We start from the raw sequence: 23,773 nt of genomic DNA on the forward strand, positions 1-23,773 counted from the left end.
CTCCTCTATGGGCGGTCGGAAGTAAATGACTGCCTGACTGACTTTCACCCAACTGCCATTCGATTGGCCAGATGGATGACAGGTGTAAACGGACACGTGCAATTACACCTGCCGCTCCATAAAGGAGATTGGAGGGCCTAAAAAACTGACAGGCGGACCGGATCGGTCCGCTAGTGTGAAAGGGGCCTTCGAAATACACTATATTACCAAAAGTATTGGGACACGCCTGCCTTTACACACACATGAACTTTAATGGCATCCCAGTCTCGGTCCATAGGGTTCAGTATTGAGTTGGCCCATCCACAGCTTCAACTCTTCTGGGAAGGCTGTCCACAAGGTTTAGCAGTGTGTCTATGGGAATGTTTGACCATTCTTCCAGAAGGGCATTTGTGAGGTCAGACACTGATGTTGGATGAGAAGGCCTGGCTCGCAGTCGCCGCTCTAAATAATACCAAAGGTGTTCTATCGGGTTGAGGTCAGGACTCTGTACAAGTTCCTCCACCCCAAACTCGCTCATCCATGTCTTTATGGACCTTGCTTTGTGCACTGGTACGCAGTCATGTTGGAACAGGAAGGGGCAATCCCCAAACCGTTCCCACAAAGTTGGGAGCATGAAATTGTCCAAAATGTCTTGGTATGCTGATGCCTAAAGAGTGAAAGGGCGAATCCTAACCCCAGAAAAACAACCTCATACCATAATCCCCCCCTCCACCAAATGTTTTGGGCCAGTGCAGTCAAGGAAACTCTTAAGGCATCAGCATAGCAAGACATTTTGGACGATTTCATGCTCCCAATTTTCCGACCGCCCACACAACACCCATGCTGGCTGACTGGAGCACCTCCATTTGTTGTGATGGTGGGGTAGCCAGCGACACACCGCCCACGCCGAGGGGCAAATCTAACATGTACAGGCTGTTGCCACACTATGGCAGAAGGTCGTTAGCTCATCGCTATCACCACATAGCCCAGTACTGCCTGCATTACTAGTCTGGCCCAATAAGGCACAATACGCCCAAGAATGGGCTTCAAAGAGGACCTGTACCATGGAGGCTGTGCCAAAAAAAGCAGGCTGAGGGCAAAGGACTAGTGACAAGTGTTGGATTTAGTCCCCCTGCTGATCTTTTCCTTATTACTGGCTTATCTCTGCATGGTGTCTTTTGAGTGCAGGTGGCCAGCATGCTAGAGGCAGGGCTGTGCTTCCTCATGTCAGAGTTTCTCCCCAGGTGAGGGGTGATCTGATGACTGGTGAGGTATTGATAGTAGTGAAGGAAGCACAGATCTCCAGAATAGATGACACAGACACAGAGAGATCCTTGCACCCGCAGGCACAACTTCCTCTCCAGCAAAGAGAACAGTAAGCAGCACAGACCTCACTATCTTTGGAGGACTCTATACAGAAGACGTCATGAGATGATTGGACGGTGAATGTACACCCCGTCATTGGAGGACGGTATACAGAAGACGTCATGAGATGATTTGACGATGAATGGTAGCCATGTCATTGGAGGACTCTATACACAAGACGTCATGAGATGATTGGAAATTAATGGAAGCCCCATCATTGGAGGACCATACAGAAGATGTCGTGGGATGATTGGACGGTGAATGCACACCCATCCTCGGAGGACTCTATACAGAAGACGTCATGAGATGACTGGAAGGTGAATGCATGCCCCATCATTGGAGGACTCTATACCCAAGACGTCATGGAATTATTGGATGGTGAATGCAAGCCCCATCATTGGAGCACTCTATGCAGAAGACGTCATGGGATGATTGGATGCCCCATCTTTGGAGGACTCTATACAGAAGATGTCATGGGATGATTGGACTGTGAATGGAATCCCCATCATTGGAGAACTCTATACTTTTAGATCAGGACATCCTCCATGTGTGGTGGGAAGGGTTCCTCTTATCTGGCTCCTTCATCTACTAATTGGTCAATTATTCTAAGCTGGTCATTTCAGACTCTACAACCACCAATTTCCTAAATACCAGGCCTGACCGTCTTCCTTCACTGAGTTTACTGTTCAGGAAATACACTCAGCTGCCATATTACGGGGCGAAGCCTTTATAATAACCGACCATCCCGACATAAAATGTGAAAGGGTCCACTAATTCAGTACACAGAGGGCAGACCAGGAGATAAGTGACAGACAAATAGCTTCAAGCTATTACGTTATTTTCCATAGGAAGCTTTCATATTAGGCTGAGAAAAGAGAAGTGCACCTCCTCCACCCCAAACTCGCTCATCCAGGTCTTTATGGACCTTGTTTTGTGCACTGGCCCAAATCATTTGGTGGAGGGGGGATTTTGATGTAGGGGTTGTTTTTCAGGGGTTGGGTTTGGCTCCTTAGTTCCAGTGCAGGGAACTCTTAAGGCGTCAGCATACTAAGACATTTTGGACAATTTCATGCTTCCAACTTTGTGGGAACAGTTTGGGGATGGCCCCTTCCTGTTCCAACATGACTGCCCACCAGTGCACAAAGCAAGGTCCATAAAGACATGGATGAGCGAGTTTGGGGTGGAGGAACTTGACCTCAACTCGACAGAACACCTTTTGGATGAATTAGAGCAGAGACTGTGAGCCAGGCCTTCTCATCCAACATCAGTGCCTGACCTCAAAAATGTGCTTCTGGAATTATGGTCAAACATCCCCATAGACACCCTCCTAAACCTTGTGGACGGCCTTCCCAGAAGAGATGAAGCTGTTATAGCTGCAAATGGTGGGGCCAACTCAATATTGAACCCTACGGACTAAGACTGGGATGTCATTAAAGTTTATGTGTGTGTAAAGGCAGACGTCCCAATACTTTTGGTAATATAGTGTGTTTTTCATGACGAGTAAACTTCCAGGTATTTACTGCCCCTCAGAGATCACAGGACTCCCCCTGACAATGCCTTCCGCTGCTTCTGTCTCCAGAAGGAGGGCGCCATCTTTCTTTAGGCATCATCTAGGGTCACCATCTACTTCCTGATATGAGATTCAGGCTCAGAGATGCCGCAATCATGTAAATCCTGGTGTCTGTGCGGTTCTTGGCTGTGTTTACAAATGTCTGACACAGAACAGCCCCAGCTGCAGCCTCTTACTTGCTACAAAGTTACAATGTAGAGTCTGAGTGATACTTGGGGAAGAAGAGACTGGAGAAATGCTTCCTTCTGAGTGCAGCAGACTGATCACTGGCAAAGGGCAGACTTAGAAAATGTTTCCTCCTGCCTGCAGCAGACTGATCACTGGAGGGGGTGAGAATAAGGAAATGCTTCCCCCTGCCTGCAGCAGACTGATCACTGGGGGGAACGGGAGACTGAGCAAATGCTTCCTCTAGCCTGCAGCAGACTGATCACTGTGGGAGGGAAGAATGAAGAAATGCTTGCTCCTGCCTGCAGCAGACTGATCACTGGGGGGAGAGGAGACTGAGGAAATGCTTCATCCTGCCTGCAGCAGACTGATCGCTGGGGTGGAGGGGGGGCTGAGGCAATGTTTCCTGCTGCCTGCAGCAGACTGATCGCTGGGGAAGGGGAGACTGAGGAAATGCTTCACCCTGCTTGCAGCAGATTGATTGCTGGGGTGGAGGGGGGCTGAGGCAATGTTTCCTCCTGCCTGCAGCAGACTGATCGCTGGGGGGAGAGGAGAATGGGGCAATGCTTCCTCCTGCCTGCAGCAGACTCATCGATGGGGAGAGGGAGACTGGGGAAATGCTTCACCCTGCCTGCAGCAGACTGATGACATATATTATGAGTGTATGGAGCCTGCTGGTAGCAAGGGCCGCTGGCTTGGCTTATCAGCTTCAAATGGGCTCATTAGCAGATATCAGCACGTTGTCAGAGATTGACCGCGCCACTTATCAGTGAAGAGGCGGCCCCACGCCCTGCGATCAAACACTCCAGTGGAGTGCAGCTCCCGGCTTCTCTTAATGATTAAACCTCTCCTCCTCCTCCGACAACCAAGAATCGAGACCACTTCAGTGGCGCCCAGCAGAGGGGACGCCATGGCGCTCGCCCCCCCCTTGTCTGGAAATATCTGTCCTTTACCTGGGGCCCTCCCGGGGCCCTTCCTCCTATCCACACCTCCCAGCCACCAGGACACGGTGAACTTCCAGGATCAGCTGGAAGGGCGTGTGAACCATGAATCAGCTCAATCAACTTTAACGACTGCCACATCAGAGTGACAAAGTTGCCGAGGTAGAAAAAAAAAGAAAAAAAAAAAAAAAAAGGATGCATGTCCTTCGGGATCTCACCAGTTGGAGAACTTCTGGTTCAAAGGAGGAAAATGATCACCATACAAGGGGGGGAGGCCTGTGCCCAAACAAATAATCCTGACCACAATATACACCGCTCCTAAAGCGCCCCATGCCCATTGAAACCCTTGAAGCGGCCCTTTGCCAGCGCCTTTTAACCCTATTATTGGTTGTATTTAATCACCACTGGGGTTTATTTATTTATTTATTTTTTTATTTATTTTTAAATAAACTAACAAAAGCCAACATTTTTGGTGTTTTTCTTCAAATCTTTTATAAAACTTTGCAAATAAATCATCTTTCTTTATAAATTTAATCTAAAATGTATTTTTCTCCATTTCTCTGGTGAAAATAACCCAAATCTGTGTATATTATTTAGTCTGTAGGAAAGTTATTAGAATCCACAAACTATGGGATAGATATCTGAAAATCGATCAATCCTGATGTACCGACAGACTCTCATCTCATTTCTTGAAGGCCCAAAAATGCCAGGACAGTACAAATACCCCCTCCCCCCACCCAAATTAGGTATTTAGTAAGAGGCATGTTTTTTTTTGTAATTTTTTTTTTTTTTTTTGTAAGTTGTAATTTTTTTGTCACAATTTTTTGGAAAATGAAGAAAAAAATAATAGTTTTTTTTCACATTTTTATTTTTTACATACGGTCACCAGTGCAGTACAGCGTCATCGTATAACTGGTGCGGTGGTGATCAGGGACACAGACTGGTGGCAGTATGTTAAAAAAAAAAGAAATTAATATTTTTTTTCAACTTTTTAAAATATTATTTTTTCTTTTCATTTTTCTTTTTTTTACATACGTTCACCAGTGCAATTCAGCATCATCACTGACTTGTGTCAGTATGATAAAAAAAAATAAATTAATCATTTTTTTTTAATTTTTTAAAATATTTTTTCTTTAATTCTCTTTTTTTTTTTTTTACATGCGGTCACCAGTGCAATACAGCGTCATCGTATAACTGGGGCGGCGGTGATCAGGGACACTGACTGGTGTCAGTATGTTAAAAAAAAGAAATTAATCATTTTTTTTCAATTTTTTAAAATATTTTTTCTTTTGTTTTTTTTTTTGTTTTTTTAACATACGGTCACCAGTGCAGTACAGCATACAACTGCAAGGGCCGTGTTTGCCCACCAGTTGTCCTGTGCATCTCCATGCAGGCAAATCGGGTAGCTCTAGTGCCTGGAGTCCAGTGCTGTCTTTTCCTACCACTGTGGGTCCTCTGTGCCACCATCTTGGATAAGGGAGCCGGCTGTGGCTTCTTGAGGAACCACAGCCCACTCCCAGCTGTATATTAGTGATGCTCTGTGACTGGTTCTGTAGCCTCCTGGGACATGTGACTTGGTTTTGTATGAGGAACCACAGCACACTCCCAGCTGTATATTAGTGATGCTCTGTGACTGGTTCTGTAGCCTCCTGGGACATGTGACTTGGTTTTGTATGAGGAACCACAGCACACTCCCAGCTGCATATGTGAGACGCTCTGTGAATGGTTCTGCAGCCTCCCGGGACATGTGACTTGGTTTTGGTTGAGGAACCACAGCTGGCTCCCAGCTGCATATGTGAGATGCTCTGTGAATGGTTCTGCAGCCTCCCGGGACATGTGACTTGGTTTTAGCTGAGGAACCACAGCCGGCTCCCAGCTGCATATGTGAGATGCTCTGTGACTGGTTCTGCAGCCTCCCGGGACATGTGACTTGGTTTTAGCTGAGGAACCACAGCCGGCTCCCAGCTGCATATGTGAGATGCTCTGTGATTGGTTCTGCAGTCTCCCGGGACATGTGACTTGGTTTTAGCTGAGGAACCACAGCCGGCTCCCAGCTGCATATGTGAGATGCTCTGTGACTGGTTCTGCAGCCTCCCGGGACATGTGACTTGGTTTTGGCTGAGGAACCACAGCCCGCTCCCAGCTGCATATCCGCGATGCTCTGTGAATGGTTCTGCAGCCTCCCGGGACATGTGACTTGGTTTTGGCTGAGTAACCACAGCTAGCTCCCAGATGCATATGCATGATGCTCTGTGAATGGTTGTGCAGCCTCCCAGGACAAATGACTTGGTTTTGGCTGAGGAACCACAGCCGGCTCCCAGCTGCATATGCGCAATGCTCTGTGAATGGTTGTGCAGCCTCCCGGGACATGTGACTTGGTTTTGGCTGAGGAACCACAGCTGGCTCCCAGTTGCAATGCACAATGCTCTGTGATTGGTTCTGCAGCCTCCCGGGACATGTGACTTGGTTTTAGCTGAGGAACCACAGCCGGCTCCCAGCTGCATATGTGAGATGCTCTGTGAATGGTTCTGCAGCCTCCTGGGACATGTGACTTGGTTTTGTATGAGGAACCACAGCCGGCTCCCAGCTGCATATGCACAATGTTCTGTGAATGGTTCTGCAGCCTCCCGGGACATGTGACTCGGTTTTTGGCTGAGGAACCACAGCCGACTCCCAGCTGCATATGTGAGATGCTCTGTGGATGGTTCTGCAGCCTCCTGGGACATATGACTTGGTTTTGGCTGAGGAACCACAGCCGGCTCCCAGCTGCATATCCGCGATGCTCTGTGAATGGTTGTGCAGCCTCCCGGGACATATGACTTGGTTTTGGCTGAGGAACCACAGTGGGCTCCCAGTTGCAATGCACAATGCTCTGTGAATGGTTCTGCAGCCTCCCGGGACATGTGACTTGGTTTTGGCTGAGGAACCACAGCCAGCTCCCAGCTGCATATGTGCGATGCTCTGTGAATGGTTGTGCAGCCTCCCGGGCCATATGACTTGGTTTTGGCTGAGGAACCACAGTGGGCTCCCAGTTGCAATGCACAATGCTCTGTGAATGGTTGTGCAGCCTCCCAGGACAAATGACTTGGTTTTGGCTGAGGAACCACAGCCGGCTCCCAGCTGCATATGCGCAATGCTCTGTGAATGGTTGTGCAGCCTCCTGGGACATGTGACTTGGTTTTGTATGAGGAACCACAGCCGGCTCCCAGCTGCATATGCGCAATGCTCTGTGAATGGTTGTGCAGCCTCCTGGGACATGTGACTTGGTTTTGTATGAGGAACCACAGCCGGCTCCCAGCTGCATATGCACAATGTTCTGTGAATGGTTCTGCAGCCTCCCGGGACATGTGACTCGGTTTTTGGCTGAGGAACCACAGCCGGCTCCCAGCTGCATATGTGAGATGCTCTGTGAATGGTTCTGCAGCCTCCTGGGACATGTGACTTGGTTTTGGCTGAGGAACCACAGCCGGCTCCCAGCTGCATATCCGCGATGCTCTGTGAATGGTTGTGCAGCCTCCCGGGACATATGACTTGGTTTTGGCTGAGGAACCACAGTGGGCTCCCAGTTGCAATGCACAATGCTCTGTGAATGGTTGTGCAGCCTCCCAGGACAAATGACTTGGTTTTGGCTGAGGAACCACAGCCGGCTCCCAGCTGCATATGCGCAATGCTCTGTGAATGGTTGTGCAGCCTCCTGGGACATGTGACTTGGTTTTGTATGAGGAACCACAGCCGGCTCCCAGCTGCATATGCGCAATGCTCTGTGAATGGTTGTGCAGCCTCCTGGGACATGTGACTTGGTTTTGTATGAGGAACCACAGCCGGCTCCCAGCTGCATATGCACAATGTTCTGTGAATGGTTCTGCAGCCTCCCGGGACATGTGACTCGGTTTTTGGCTGAGGACTTGGTTTTGGCTGAGGAACCACAGTGGGCTCCCAGTTGCAATGCACAATGCTCTGTGAATGGTTGTGCAGCCTCCCAGGACAAATGACTTGGTTTTGGCTGAGGAACCACAGCCGGCTCCCAGCTGCATATGCGCAATGCTCTGTGAATGGTTGTGCAGCCTCCTGGGACATGTGACTTGGTTTTGTATGAGGAACCACAGCCGGCTCCCAGCTGCATATGCGCAATGCTCTGTGAATGGTTGTGCAGCCTCCTGGGACATGTGACTTGGTTTTGTATGAGGAACCACAGCCGGCTCCCAGCTGCATATGCACAATGTTCTGTGAATGGTTCTGCAGCCTCCCGGGACATGTGACTCGGTTTTTGGCTGAGGAACCACAGCCGGCTCCCAGCTGCATATGTGAGATGCTCTGTGAATGGTTCTGCAGCCTCCTGGGACATGTGACTTGGTTTTGGCTGAGGAACCACAGTCGGCTCCCAGCTGCATATCCGCGATGCTCTGTGAATGGTTGTGCAGCCTCCCGGGACATATGACTTGGTTTTGGCTGAGGAACCACAGTGGGCTCCCAGTTGCAATGCACAATGCTCTGTGAATGGTTGTGCAGCCTCCCGGGACATGTGACTTGGTTTTGGCTGAGGAACCACAGCCAGCTCCCAGCTGCATATGTGCGATGCTCTGTGAATGGTTCTGCAGCCTCCCGGGACATGTGACTCGGTTTTGGCTGAGGCCCGTCAGCCCTTCCCAACGTCTTCCTTCTGCACCGCCTGGAATGCACACACAGCTCACATTTATGAGGTGTTTGCAGAGACATTGGTAATTGTTTGTCCAAACCGAGTGCCAACCGAGAGCGTATGAGGACCTGAAGGACCGGATCTGGAGAGAAGGATGGCAGAGGGAACCTGTCCCTCACAGTGCAATCCTCCGAGAAAAACTTCATATATGAGGTCAATACGGGGCCAATATGAAATAAAAACTTGTATGTTACATAAACCTCCATGTCATTTAAATATGACCTTCAACCAAGAACAAAGCTATATACACAGGAGAACATCTATATACATAAACAGGAGAAGACAAATATACATGACACCAGACATTGTCTAGAAAGGTGGACAGCACCAGCAGGCACAAAGCCATCTATGCACGAAAACTAGGCGTGTTCCCAAAAACACCGACCAAATAAACAAAATACAAGGGGGTACAGCACAGTGAGCATAAATTATTGTCCCAACAGGGACTACAGCAACTTCGGGCATCCCTGCCCTCTATGAATTACTAAGCTGCACTATACAGTAGAAATGGAGATATGGGGGTTAAGGTCCTAAATGGCTTCCGTATATAGAAAACATGAGATACTACAGAGGTGTGACCATTTATTACCCATTACATATAGCACACTCTTGTATATTAAAATGGGGATTCTTAATTTGCATGTATTGCATTACATGTTCAAGTTGGCCAACTGCGTCAAAGTGATCCCTCTCTGGCCAACTGCGTCAAAGTGATCCCTCTCTGGCCACCTGTGTCAAAGTCATCTCTCTCTGGCCAACTGCGTCAAAGTATTTTCTCTCTGGCCTTGTGTATCAAAGTGATCCCTCTCTTGCCAACTGCATCAAAGGGATCCCTCTCTGGCCAACTGCGTCAAAGTGATCCCTCTCTGGCCAACTGCGTCAAAGTGATCCCTCTCTGGCCAACTGCGTCAAAGTGATCCCTCTCTGGCCAACTGCGTCAAAGTGATCCCTCTCTGGCCAACTGCGTCAAAGTGATCCCTCTCTGGCCAACTGCGTCAAAGTAATCCCTCTCTGGCCAACTGCGTCAAAGTGATCTCTCTCTGGCCACCTGCGTCAAAGTGATTTCTCTCTGGCCTTGTGTATCAAAGTGATCCCTCTCTGGCCAACTGCATCAAAGGGATCCCTCTGTGGCCAACTGCATCAAAGGGATCCCTCTCTGGCCAACTCCGTCAAAGTGATTTCTCTCTGGCCTTGTGTATCAAAGTGATCCCTCTCTGGCCAACTGCATCAAAGTGATCCCTCTCTGGCCAACTGCATCAAAGGGATCCCTCTCTGGCCAACTGCATCAAAGGGATCCCTCTCTGGCTAACTGCATCAAAGGGATCCCTCTCTGGCCAACTGCATCAAAGGGATCCCTCTCTGGCCAACTGCATCAAAGTAAACTGCCTCAAAAAATTAGCCAGAAAAGGATCACTTTAACACAGTTGGCCAGAGAGGGTATCACTTTTACGCAGTTGGTCAGACAGGGATCACTTTGACGCAGTTGGTCAGACAGGGATCAGTTTGACTAAGTCTGCCAGAGAGTGATCACTTTGACACACAAGATCAGAGAGGAATCACTTTCACACTGTTAGCTAGAGAGGGCTCACTTTGACACAATTGGTCAGAGAGGGATCACTTTAAAGCAGTTGGCCACAGAGGGATTACTTTGATGCAGTTGGCCACAGAGGGATCACTTTGACGCAGTTGGCCACAGAAGGATCACTTTGACACAGTTGGCCACAGAGGGATCACTTTGATACACAAGGCCAGAGTGGGATCACTTTGATACACAAGACCAGCGAGGGATCACTTTGATACACAAGACCAGCGAGGGATCACTTTGACACTGTTAGCTAGGGAGGGATCACTTTGAAGCAGTTGGCCAGAGTGGGATGACTTTCACGTGGTTGGCCAGAGAGGGATCACTTTGACACAGTTGGCCAGGGTGAGATGACTTTGATGCGGTTGTCCAGAGAGGGATCACTTTGATGAAGTTGGCTAGAGAGGGATCACTTTGATGCACAAGACCAGAGAGGTATCACTTTGATGAAGTTGGCCAGAGAGGAATCACTTTGCCGCAGTTGGCCAGAGTGGGATGACTTTGACGCGGTTGTCCAGAGAGGGATCACTTTGACGCAGTTGGCCAGAAAGGAATCATTTTACTGCAGTTGGCCAGAGGCCGGCTGGCTGAGCCTTGCAGTCCCGTTTCTAATAACAGTGTGACAATGGAATGTATCCATTAAGTTCTAATCCACCTGCTAGTGACCCGGAACAATATGATTAAGCGTTCAGCATGGGAAAAAAACGCAGGTAGCCCAGCGGGAACAATGCCTCTGCGACTATTAAGGGCCTGTCATTTCAGCCGTGCAAACAACAAGGACTCTGAGCAAACGCCGAGCTGTGGGAGACGCTTTCTAACAATCCCTCGGGCCCCTGGATCTCTGTTTACCAAGCTGCGTGGCGTTCCGTCATAAAGGTCCAACTCACATGACCGAGATACCAACCGCTGAAAGACAATGACAACCTGCAGAGTGCAAATAAAGCTCAACCTGTCACCTATTACCAAGCACGGCACACCGAGGCCTGCGCCGGGAACATACATGGCGGCCAAAAACCTATAGTATGGGAAGACTACCCATAACATAACCTTCAGAGAAAGAAATACGAGAAAACTAGATCTTGGATGGTCCTGTAATCTGTAAGGATCTGGTATTCACCAAACATTCACTGTGGCTGAATCTTACAGGAGCACGTGTTTTTGGATTGATTCTCATAGATGCCACCTTTTCTGAAGTGGTCAGGACAGTCCCATATCTTGGCCCTCTTGGTCCTGCTGATGTTGTGTCTGGGGCCATGTCCTGGAATCACAGCTGACAGACCCTTGCATCTTTCATCCAGTGCTGCACTGACGTTTCTGGATTCTGAGTCATGGGGAAAGCAAAAGAATTGTCAAAGGATCTGCGGAAAAAGGTAGTTGAACTGTATAAAACAGGAAAGGGGATATAAAAAGATATCCAAGGAATTGAGAATGCCAATCAGCAGTGTTCAAACTCTAATCAAGAAGTGGAAACTGAGGGGTTCTGTTGAAACCAAACCACGGTCAGGTAGACCAACTAAAATTTCAGCCACAACTGCCAGAAAAATTGTTTCGGGATGCAAAGAAAATCCCACAAATAACTTCAGGTGAAATACAGGACTCTCTGAAAACATGTGGTGTGGCTGTTTCAAGATGCACAATAAGGAGGCACTCGAAGAAAGATGGACTGCATGGTCGAGTCGCCAGAAGAAAGCCATTACTATGCAAATGCCACAAAGTATCCCACTTACAATACGCCAAACAGCACAGAGACAAGCCTCAAACCTTCTGGTACAAAGTCATTTGGAGTGATGAGACCAAAATTGAGCTTTTTGGCCACAACCATAAACGCTACATTTGGAGAGGAGTCAACAAGGCCTATGATGAAAGGTACACCATTCCTACTGTGAAACACGGAGGTGGATCGCTGATGTTTTGGGGATGTGCGAGCTACAAAGGAACAGGAAATTTTGTCAAAATTGATGGCAAGGTGAACGCAGTATGTTATCAAAAAATAAGGGAGGAACATTTGCATTCATCAGCCAGGAAGCTGAGCATGGGACGTACTTGGACATTCCAACATGACAATGATCCAAAACACAAGGCCAAGTCCACCTGTCATTGGCTTCAGCAGATAAAAGTGAAGGTTCTGGAGTGGCCACCTCAGTCTTGGACACCTCAGTCTTGGGACGTACTTGGAGTTTCCAACATGACAATGATCCAAAACACAAGGCCAAGTCCACCTGTCATTGGCTTCAGCAGAATAAAGTGAAGGTTCTGGAGTGGTCATCTCAGTCTCCTGACCTTAAATATCATTAAGCCACTCTGGGGAGATCTCAAAACGTGCCGTTCATGCCAGACAGCCCAAGAATTTACAGGAACTTGAGGCTTTCTGCCGAGAGGAATGGGCAGCTTTACCATCTGAGAAGATAAAGAGTCTCAAATACCACAAAAGACTTCAAGCTATCATTGATGTTAAAGGGGGCAATACACGGTATTAAAAACCTACCCCTCCCCCCCTCCTGCCGCTCGCTGCTGTTTCTCGGGCTTACCTTTCTCACCGGCGAGCCCAGGAAACGATGTGGCGGCTCACATGGCTGGCCAAAGAGGCGAGGAGAGGCCAGATCATCTCTTGTTCATCACCTCTATGATCTAGGACAAGGGTCTTCAAACTATGGCCCTTCAGTTGTTCAAGAACTATAATTCCCATCATGCCTGGCCATGTCTGTGATTGTCAGAGTTTTACAATGCCTCATGGGATGTGTAGTTCCGCAACAGCTGGAGGGCCGTAGTTTGAGGATCCCTGATCTAGGAGGACCAGATCAACGTCATAACATCATTTCCAGTTTAGGGCGGATGCAAACAACTTTTTTTTTTTTTTTTTTTTGGAAAGCTTGAGATCAAAAAAAAATTTTTTTTTTTTGATCTCATGCTTTTTTTAGTAGAAAGAGGAGAGAGGTGGGGTCTTATAGACCCCACCTCTCTCCTCTCTCCATAAAGAGAACCTGTCATGCTATATTGTTATCACACGGAACATTTCTTGTGATAGCAATAAAAGTGATACGAAAAAAATAAAAAAAACTTTTTAAAATAGAATTTTGTAATTAAATAAATAAATAAAAAGAAGCGAATGCATATGTAGGTCGCGCACGCATATGTAAACGGTAATCGTACCACACATGTGAGATATCGCCACGAACGTTAGAGCGCGAGAGCAATAATTCTAGCGCTAGACCTCCTCTGTAACTCTAAACTGGTAACCTGTAAAAAATGTTTAAAGCGTCGCCTATGAAGATTTTTAAATCTCGTACTTTCTCGCCATTCCACGAGTGTGCGCAATTTTAAAAACATGACATAAATAGGAACCTATTTACTGGGTGGGTAACATAACCTTTTATATTTTCCCAAATAACTGGATTTTGTTTCTTTTTTTCATTAAAATTCATTAAAGTGTATTTTTCCCCACCAAAAAAAAATTGCGTGTGAAAAACTGCTACGCAAATACCGTGTGACATCAAAAATTGCAAAGAGCGCCATCTTATTCTCTAGGGTCTCTGCTTAAAAAAAAAACAAAAAATGATATAATATATTGTGCTTTTTTTGCATTAAAATTCATTAAGTGGATTTTATTTATTTATTTTTTAAATAAAAAAAATTAAAAATGATATAATATATTGTGCTTTTTTGCATTAAAATTCATTAAGTGGATTTTATTTATTTTTTTAATTGGGTTTAAAAAATTGCTGCGCAATTACCAAAAAAGATTTCAACGACCGCCATTCTATTCTCTAGGGACTCTGCTAAAAAAAAAAATAATATATAATGTTTGGGGGTTCCAAGTAATTTTCTAGCAAAAAATTGATTGTTATCTGTACAGTAAACAAAAAGTGGCAAAATAAGGGTTGGGTCTTAAAGTTTAGAGATGAGATCTGGGTGGGACGAGCTGGACAAAGTGGGCGCGATGGGCGGTCCCTGCAAATCTAGAAGGCGGGGTTTGAGTGGGACCAACCTTTAAAAGTGGGTGTGATATGATTCCACAATGGTTCTTAGGATTGAATCCAAATTCTGGCATTGCCGGGGGTCAATTCTGGCAAGTTCCTAGACATGATGACACCACAATGGTTCTGGGAATCAAATCCAAATTCTGGCATTGCTGGGTCAATTCTGGCAAGCCCCCAGGTATGATGACACCGGCAATTCCGGGAAGTGCCCAGGCATGATGATACCACAATGGTTCCGGGAACTGGATCCAAATTCTGGCATTGCCGGGTCAATTCGGACAAGTTACCAGGTATGGTGGCACCACAATGGTTCTTAGGATTGAAAACAAATTCTGACATTGCCAGGTCAATTCTGGCAAGTTCCCAGGTATGATGACACCACAATGGTTCCTGGAAATTGAATCCAAATTCTGGCACTGCCGGGTCAATTCTGCCAAGTTCCTAGACATGATGACACCACAATGGTTCTGGGAATTGAATCTAAATTCTGGCATTGCCGGGTCAATTCTGGAAAGCTCCTGGGTATGATGATACCACAGTGGTTCCGGGAATTGAATCCAAATTCTGGCATTGCCGGGTCAATTCTGGCAAGTTTCCAAGTATGATGATACCACAGTGGTTCCGGGAATTGAGTCCAAATTCTGGCACTGCCGGGTCAATTCTGGCAAGTTCCTAGACATGATGACACCACAATGGTTCTGGGAATCAAATCCAAATTCCGGCATTGCTGGGTCAATTCTGGCAAGTTTCCAAGTATGATGATACAACAGTGGTTCCAGGAATTTAATCCAAATTCTGGCACTGCCGGGTCAATTCTGGCAAGCCCCCCAGGTATGATGACACCACAATGGCCAGTCAATTCTGGCAAGTTCCCAGGTATGATGATACCACAATGGTTCCCAGAATTGAATCCAAATTTTGGCATTGCCAAGTTAATACTGACAAATACCCAGGTATGATGATACCACATAGGTTCCTGAAATTGAATACAAATTCTGGCATTGCCGGGTCAATTGCGGCAAATTTACAGGTATGACACCACAATGGATCCTGAAATTGAATCTAAATTCTTGTATTGTTCGGCAATTCCGGGAAGTTCCCAGGCATGATGGCACCACAATGGTTCCGGGAACTGAATCCAAATTCTGGCATTGCCAGGTCAATTCGGACAAGTTACCAGGTATGGTGGCACCACAATGGTTCTGGGAATTGAATTCAAATTCTGGCATTGCCGGGTCAATTATGGCAAATTCAAAAGTATGATGATACCACAATGGTCCCTGGAATTGAATCCAAATTCCGGCATTGCCGGGTCAATTCTGGAAAGTTCCCAGGTATGATGATGACACCACAATGGTTCCCAGAATTGAATCAAAATGTTTGCATTGCCAAGTTAATTCCTGCAAGTACCCAGGTATGATGATACCACATAGGTTCCTCAAATTGAATACAGATTCTGGCATTGCCGGGTCAATTCCGGCAAGTTTCCAGGTATGTCACCACAATGGTTCCTGGGATTGAATCTAAATTCTTGCATTGCTTGGCAATTCTGGGAAGTTCCCAGGCATGATGGCACCACAATGGTTCCGGGAACTGAATCCAAATTCTGGCATTGCCGGGTCAATTCTGGCAAGTTACCAGGTATGGTGGCACCATAATGGTTCTGGGAATTGAATTCAAATTCTGGAAGTTTTCTCTGACTTCCTGCCGTGTCTCCGGGACAGGAAGTGCGGGAAACTCCCCACCCGCAAAAGGAACCATTCTGTACTGCAACGGTTTTGCCTTCAGATACACATTGATATCTGTAAGAGGAAACAGATGAGATAAGATCTGAGCACAATGCTTCCCCGAGGCTAGGATCACACCTTGTGCCTGTCGGGAACCCACACCAGATCGGGCGCTCTCCTGGAACACACCGGAACGCGCTGCCCTAGAACTGAGGCGCCCGCTAATAGGTGAGCCAAACCCGGAGCCTGTTATGATGGTTCTTCACATTCCATACCAAGCACATTGCAACGCACAACAATGCACCCGGGACACAACGGAAAACGCAGAGTTCTGGATCCTTCTCCAGTTGCTGTGGATAAAATGATACTTTATAAATAAATTTGTACACAACACTCAGACTAGGAGCGCGCGGCGCGTTATGAGGAGGTCCGCTCTCTGGTGATGAAGGAACAATGCGGTCATTTGTGGTGGATCTCCTCCCAGAGTCTGGAGCAGGAAGTGCGGATGTAGAGATTGTAGTGATGACCTCAGAAATGTCTTATTAGGAAAAAGGTCATAAAAAGGATGACAAATGCCCACCAGAGTCCTCCTTACACCAGAGTCCTCCCTACACCAGAGTCCTCCCTACACCAGAGTCCTCCCTACACCAGAGTCCTCCCTACACCAGAGTCCTCCCTACACCAGAGTCCTCCTTACACCAGAGTCCTCCCTACACCAGAGTCCTCCCTACACCAGAGTCCTCCCTACACCAGAGTCCTCCCTACACCAGAGTCCTCCTTACATCAGATTCCTCCCTACACCAGAGTTCCCTACACCAGAGTCCTCCATACATCAGAGTCCTCCTTACACCAGAGTCCTCCCTACACCAGAGTCCTCCCTACACCAGAGTCCTCCCTACACCAGATTCCTCCCAACACCAGAGTCCTCCCAACACCAGAGTCCTCCCAACACCAGAGTCCTCCCTACACCAGAGTCCTCCCTACACCAGAGTCCTCCCAACACCAGAGTCCTCCCAACACCAGAGTCCTCCCAACACCAGAGTCCTCCCAACACCAGAGTCCTCCTTACACCAGAGTCCTCCTTACACCAGAGTCCTCCTTACACCAGAGTCCTCCTTACACCAGAGTCCTCCCTACACCAGAGTCCTCCTTACATCAGAGATCAGAGTCCTCCTTCCATCAGATTCCTCCTTACACAAGAGTCCACCTTACACCAGAGATCAGAGTCCTCCTTACACTAGAGATCAGAGTCCTCCCAACACCAGAGTCCTCCCTACACCAGAGTCCTCCTTACACCAGAGTCCTCCTTACACCAGAGTCCTCCTTACACCAGAGTCCTCCTTACACCAGAGTCCTCCTTACACCAGAGTCCTCCTTACACCAGAGTCCTCCTAACACCAGAGTCCTCCCTACACCATAGTCCTCCCTACACCATAGTCCTCCCAACACCATAGTCCTCCTAACACCAGAGTCCTCCTTACACCAGAGTCCTCCTTACATCAGAGATCAGAGTCCTCCTTCCATCAGATTCCTCCTTACACAAGAGTCCACCTTACACCAGAGATCAGAGTCCTCCTTACACTAGAGATCAGAGTCCTCCCAACACCAGAGTCCTCCCTACACCAGAGTCCTCCTTACACCAGAGTCCTCCTTACACCAGAGTCCTCCTTACACCAGAGTCCTCCTTACACCAGAGTCCTCCTTACACCAGAGTCCTCCTTACACCAGAGTCCTCCTTACACCAGAGTCCTCCTAACACCAGAGTCCTCCCTACACCATAGTCCTCCCTACACCATAGTCCTCCCAACACCATAGTCCTCCTAACACCAGAGTCCTCCTTACACCAGAGTCCTCCTTACATCAGAGATCAGAGTCCTCCTTCCATCAGATTCCTCCTTACACAAGAGTCCACCTTACACCAGAGATCAGAGTCCTCCTTACACCAGAGATCAGAGTCCTCCTTACATCAAAGTTCTCCTTACATCAGAGTCCTCATCAGAGTCTCCCCTTACATTAGGGTCCCCATCAGAGTGCCCATCAGCACTCCCCTTACATCAGGATGCAACAAGTGCTACTCTCAGCCAGCATGTCGAGGGGGTCACCAGATACCACCATTTTTTGGGGTGTCAGATCCCGGGTCATCTATCAGGTTGGTTGATCGGCTGTATTTTAATTTTGCTGCATTTCCAGTCTCTGGTGGTCCTCTTAGCCTCCCAATAGCACTATGTTGGGCGACATCAGGCGGCACACACATGTGCGTTGTTTTGCGCATTGTCGCTCATAGCCTATGTATTTTAAAGTGGCGGAAAAAAAAAGGACTAAAAAAAAGGCGTATTCGCTTCTGTGCGTCTCGTTTGCGTTGTCATTAACAATGAATGGCGTAACACAAGTTGTACATTTTGTAAAACGCATCGGTTTGCACACGTTGATGTGAAATGCAGACTATGGCGGGGGGTTTTCTCTATCATTTGGCTCTCCGGTACTGAGCCGCACTCTGTGCCAGAACCCGTCAGATAAGCCGGATTCCCGAGGTAATAAACGCAGAGATATTGGGCTTAGCGGCCTCCAGATCAAAATGTAATTACCAGTTAATTAGAAAAATTCCAGCGCAGGGTCCGGAGACTGGTGTGGGGGCGTTCCTCCGATTTGGGGGGGAGGAGGAGGAGGGGCATAGCCAAATACACCATATTGTCAAAAGTATTGTGACGCCTGCCTTTACACACACATGAACTTTAATGACATCCCAGTCTTAGTCTGTAGGGTTCAATATTGAGTTGGCTCCGCCCTTTGCAGCTATAACAGCTTCAACTCTTCTGGGAAGGCCGTCCACAAGGTTTAGGATTGTGTCTATGGGAATGTTTCACCATTCTTCCAGAAGAGCATTTGTGATGTTGGACGGGAAGGCCTGGCTCACAGTCTCCGCTCTAATTCATCCCAAAGGTGTTCTATCAGGTTGAGGTCAGGACTCTGTGCAGGCCAGTCAAGTTCCTCCACCCCAAACTCGCTCATCCATGTCTTTATAGACCTTGCTTTGTGCACTGGTCCAAATCATTTGGTGGAGGGGGGATTATGGGGTGGGGTTGGGTTTGGCCCCTTTATTTCCAGTGAAGGGAACTCCTAAGGAGTCAGCATACCAAGACATTTTGGACAATTTCATGCTCCCAACTTTGTGGGAACAGTTTGGGGATGGCCCCTTCCTGTTCCAACATGACTGCGCACCAGTGTACAAAGCAAGGTCCATAAAGACATGGATGAGCGAGTTTGGGGTGGAGGAACCTGACTGGCCTGCACAGAGTCCTGACCTCAACCCGATAGAACAACTTTGGAATAAAGGCGAGCCAGGCCTTCTCGTCCAACATCAGTGCCTGACCTCACAAATGCTCTTCTGGAAGAATGGTCAAACATTCCCATAGACACACTCCTAAACCTTGTGGACAGCCTTCCCAGAAGAGTTGAAGCTGTTATAGCTGTAAAGGGCGGAGCCAACTCAATCTTGAACCCTACAGACTAAGACTGGGATGCCATTAAAGTTCATGTGACACCCGGGGGACAGGAAGTGTGTTACTGGCAGGATCACCAGGTGAAAAAATAAAGAGGCAAACTAATTCTGCCTCCATAAGCAGCCCATTGAGCTTGAATATAGAAAGCCACAGATTATTGGGGGATGTCCATACAGACACTAGGCCCCAGAGCTTGCAATCAAGACCTTTAAAGACTTGGGATCCAGAATATGCAGGAAATGCTGGGAGTTGTTGGATGCCCAAGCCTTAAGCCCACAGAGCTTACAATCTAGTACAGAAAACCACAGATTATTGAAGGACACACCTATAGACACTAGGCCCCAGAGCTTGCAATCAAGACCTTCAAAACTTGGGATCCAGAACATGCAGGGAATGCTGGGAGATGTTGGATGCCCAAGTCTTTAGCCCACAGAGCTTACAATCTAATACAGAAAACCACAGGTTACTGGAGGAAGCACCTATACAGTATAGATGCTCGCCCCCAGAGCTTAGAGTCCAGGCCATGCAGGGAATGCTGAGAGTTGTAGTTCCATGCTAGGATGCAAAAGCTTTAGCCCCCAGAGCTTGCAATCTAGACCTTTAAAGACTTGGAATTCAGAACATGCAGGGAATGCTGGGAGTTGTGGGATGCCCAAGCCTTAAGCCCACAGAGCTTGCAATCTAATACAGAAAACCACAGAATACTGGAGGACACACCTATAGACACTAGGCCCCAGAGCTTGCAATCAAGACCTTCAAAACTTGGGATCCAGAACATGCAGGGAATGCTGGGAGTTGTGGGATGCCCAAGCTTTAAGCCCGCAGAGCTTGCAATCTAATCCAGAAAACCACAGATTATTGAAGGACACACCTATAGGCACTAGGCCCCAGAGCTTGCAATCAAGACCTTTTAAAAACGGGATCCAGAACATGCAGGGAATGCTGGGAATTGTAATTCAATGGCAGAATGCCCATATTTTGGCCCACAGAGCTTACAATTAAATACAGAAAACTGCAGATTTTTAAAGGGCGCACCTATAGACAACTAGGCCCCAGAGCTTGCAATCAAGGCCTCTAAATCTTGGGGTCCAGACAATGGAGGGAATGCTGGGAGGAAGCCCAAGCTTTAGCCCGCAGAGCTTGCAATCTAGACCTTCAAAACTTGGGATCCAGAGCATTCAGGGAATGCTGGGAGTTGTAATTCAATAGCAGAATGCCCAATTTTTAGCCCACAGAGCTTACAATCTAATACAGAAAACCACAGATTATTGAAGGACACACCTATAGAAACTAGGCCCCAGAGCTTGCAATCAAGCCCTTCAAAACTTGGGATCCAGAACATGCAGGGAATGCTGGGAGTTGTGGGATGTCCAAGCTTTAGCCCACAGAGCTTACAATCTAATACAGAAAACCAACCACAGATTAGTGAAGGACACACCTATAAAGACTAGGCCCCTAGAGCTTGCAATCAAGACCTTTAAAAGCAGGGAATGCTGGGAGTTGGAGTTCCACGGCAAGATGCCCAAACATTACCCCCCAGAGCTTGCAATCAAATACAGAAAACCACAGGTTACTGGAGGAAGCACCTATACAGTATAGATACTCGCCCCCAGAGCTTGCAATCAAGACATTTAAATCTTAGAGTCCAGGCCATGCAGGGAATGCTGAGAGTTGTAGTTCCATGGCAGAATGCCCATGTTTTGGCCCACAGAGCTTACAATCGAATACAGAAAACCACACATTACCAGAGGACGCACATATAGACACTCGCCCCCAGAGCTTACAATCTAGACTTTTAAGACTTACAGCTCGCCTCATTCTCATTTAAAGATGGTGACACCATAGAATACAGAAAAACCCCAGATTACGGGAGGGAGCAACATATAGACACTCGCCCCCAGAGCTTGCAATCAAGACCTTTAAATCTTAGGGTCCAGGCCCCACAGGAAATGCTGGGAGTTGTAGTCCTGAGCGCACTGTGACCACCCTGCGCTTATAATTACATAAGCTCAGTTGATTCAGGAAGCCCAAGGTTTAGCCCACAGAGCTTACAGCTGAATGCAGAAAACCACACACACATTGAAATTAGCCCCTAGAGCTTGCAATCGAATACAGAAAACCATAGATTACCAGAGGGCATACATATAGACACTCACCCGCAGAGCTTACAGTCCGAAAGACACTTACCCCCAGAGCTTACAGTCCGAAAGACACTCACCCCCAGAGCTTACAGTCCGAAAGACACTCACCCCCAGAGCTTACAGTCAGATAGACATGAGCCCCCAGAGCTTACAGTCCGATAGACATGAGCCCCCAGAGCTTACAGTCCGATAGACATGAGCCCCCAGAGCTTACAGTCCGATAGACATGAGCCCCCAGAGCTTACAGTCCGATAGACATGAGCCCCCAGAGCTTACAGTCAGATAGACATGAGCCCCCAGAGCTTACAGTCAGATAGACATGAGCCCCCAGAGCTTACAGTCCGATAGACATGAGCCCCCAGAGCTTACAGTCAGATAGACATGAGCCCCCAGAGCTTACAGTCCTACTACCCCCCAAAGCTTACAAGTGAATACAGAAAATGCCATACATATAGACACTCGCCCCCTGAGCTTACAATTGAAAAGACACTCGCCCCCAGAGCTTACAATTGGATAGCTACTAGCCCCCAGAGCTTACAAGTCAATACAGAAAACTCCATACATATAGACACTTGCCCCCAGAGCTTACAATCGAATAGACACTCGCCCCCAGAGCTTACAATTGGATAGCTACTAGCCCCCAGAGCTTACAAGTCAATACAGAAAACCCCACACATATAGACACTTGCCCCCAGAGCTTACAATCGGATAGCCACTACCCCCCAGTGCTTACAAGTGAATACAGAAAACTCCATACATATAGACACTTGCCCCCAGAGCTTACAATCGGATAGCTGTCAGCCCCCAGAGCTTACAATCGGATACAGAAAACCCCACACATATAGACACTTGCCCCCAGAGCTTACAATCGGATAACTACAAGACCCCAGAGCTTACAATCGAACACAGAAGAACCCACACATATAGACACTCGCCCCCAGAGCTTACAATCTAGACCCATAAGCCTGGGTTACGGCTCGCCGTACTCTCGTAGAAGGACGGTGTCACTTACCGATGTCTTAGACGATGGTCCCGCCGAGGCAGTGATGGCATCACTCCGCTCCCCTCTGATCCCACGATTCCCTCATCAGATTATGTCACCCGGCCGGCTCTTCCTGTTTCCCGGACACTGCGCTCTCCTCTCCTCCGCTCTCCTCTCCTCTCCTCTGCTCTGCTCTGATCTTCTCTCCTCTCCTCTCCTCCACTCTCCTCTCCTCTCTCCTCGTCTCCACTCTCCTCCGCTCTTCTCCGCTCTTCTCTCCTCTCCTCTCCTCCGCTCTCCTCTCTTCTCTCCTCTCCTCTTCTCTCCTCTCCACTCTCCTCCGCTCTCCTCTCTCTTCGCAGATTCTGGTCCAAACTTTTCTTTTTTTTTTTTCCTGTCCCACCAGCTGTTTCCTCCTTCTCTGTCCCCTCGGCTGCCTTCCCTGATATCTGACTGCTGATCCCAACGTCGCTCCCTCCTCTCCTCCACCCCTCCCTGTGCCGCGCTCTCCTCCCTCCCTCCGGCTCAGGTTGGAGACATAAAACCAGCTCAGCTCTTTGATAGGATCTTTCAAGCCTTGATCCCTTTTGGAAGCCCTGCTGGGGAATCACAGGGTGTCATTCAGCCGGGAACAAAACATGTTTAATGGGCTCCTTTCTTCTGCAGGTGGAACAATGGCGTGGAGTTCACATAAAGGGGAACTCCGGCCTTCCCTGCAGTCCTGCGCAGTTGTACCGGCTCCTCGGATTTCACATTCTGCATTAGAAGCTGCAGCAAGTCAGATAAAGCCTGCCTCATTTCCTGGCTGGAGGACACCCAACATCATCTAGCTATTTTCTCCCCTGCCTGACTGTCCCTGGCCCGCCCCTTTTTACAAGGAGTGGGGTGGGCAGAAGGGGCACGTGCCCCAGACTCAGTAGTACAGCCTGACTGTCCCTGGCCCGCCCCTTTCTTTTCACAAGGAGTAGGGGGGGCAGAAGGGTCACGTGCCCCAAACTCAGTAGTACAGCCTGACTGTCCCTGGCCCGCCCCTTTCTTTTCGCAAGGAGTAGGGGGGGGCAGAAGGGGCACGTGCCCCAGACTCAGTGGTACAGCCTGACAGTCCCTGGCCCGCCCCTTTCTTTTCACAAGGAGTAGGGGGGGCAGAA

At 48.1% G+C, this 23,773-nt stretch overlaps 1 protein-coding gene across 4 annotated transcripts in view; it reads right to left on the minus strand.

The window, feature by feature from the left end:
• The window catches only part of ARHGEF2 (Rho/Rac guanine nucleotide exchange factor 2), a 168,297-nt gene extending 144,839 nt beyond the window's left edge, over window positions 1–23,458 (minus strand). Inside the window, exon 1 of one of the 4 annotated variants that reach the window (XM_073609298.1) lies at window positions 22,656–23,458. The gene's annotated coding sequence lies outside the window, so the exon portion shown is untranslated. The remainder of the gene's footprint in view (window positions 1–22,655) is intronic. The other 3 variants (XM_073609297.1, XM_073609296.1, XM_073609299.1) reach the window with 3 other exon arrangements.
• Window positions 23,459–23,773: the final 315 nt, after the last annotated feature.

Source organism: Aquarana catesbeiana, linkage group LG13 (genome assembly GCF_042186555.1).
Source record: "Aquarana catesbeiana isolate 2022-GZ linkage group LG13, ASM4218655v1, whole genome shotgun sequence".
Lineage (NCBI taxonomy): Eukaryota > Metazoa > Chordata > Amphibia > Anura > Ranidae > Aquarana > Aquarana catesbeiana.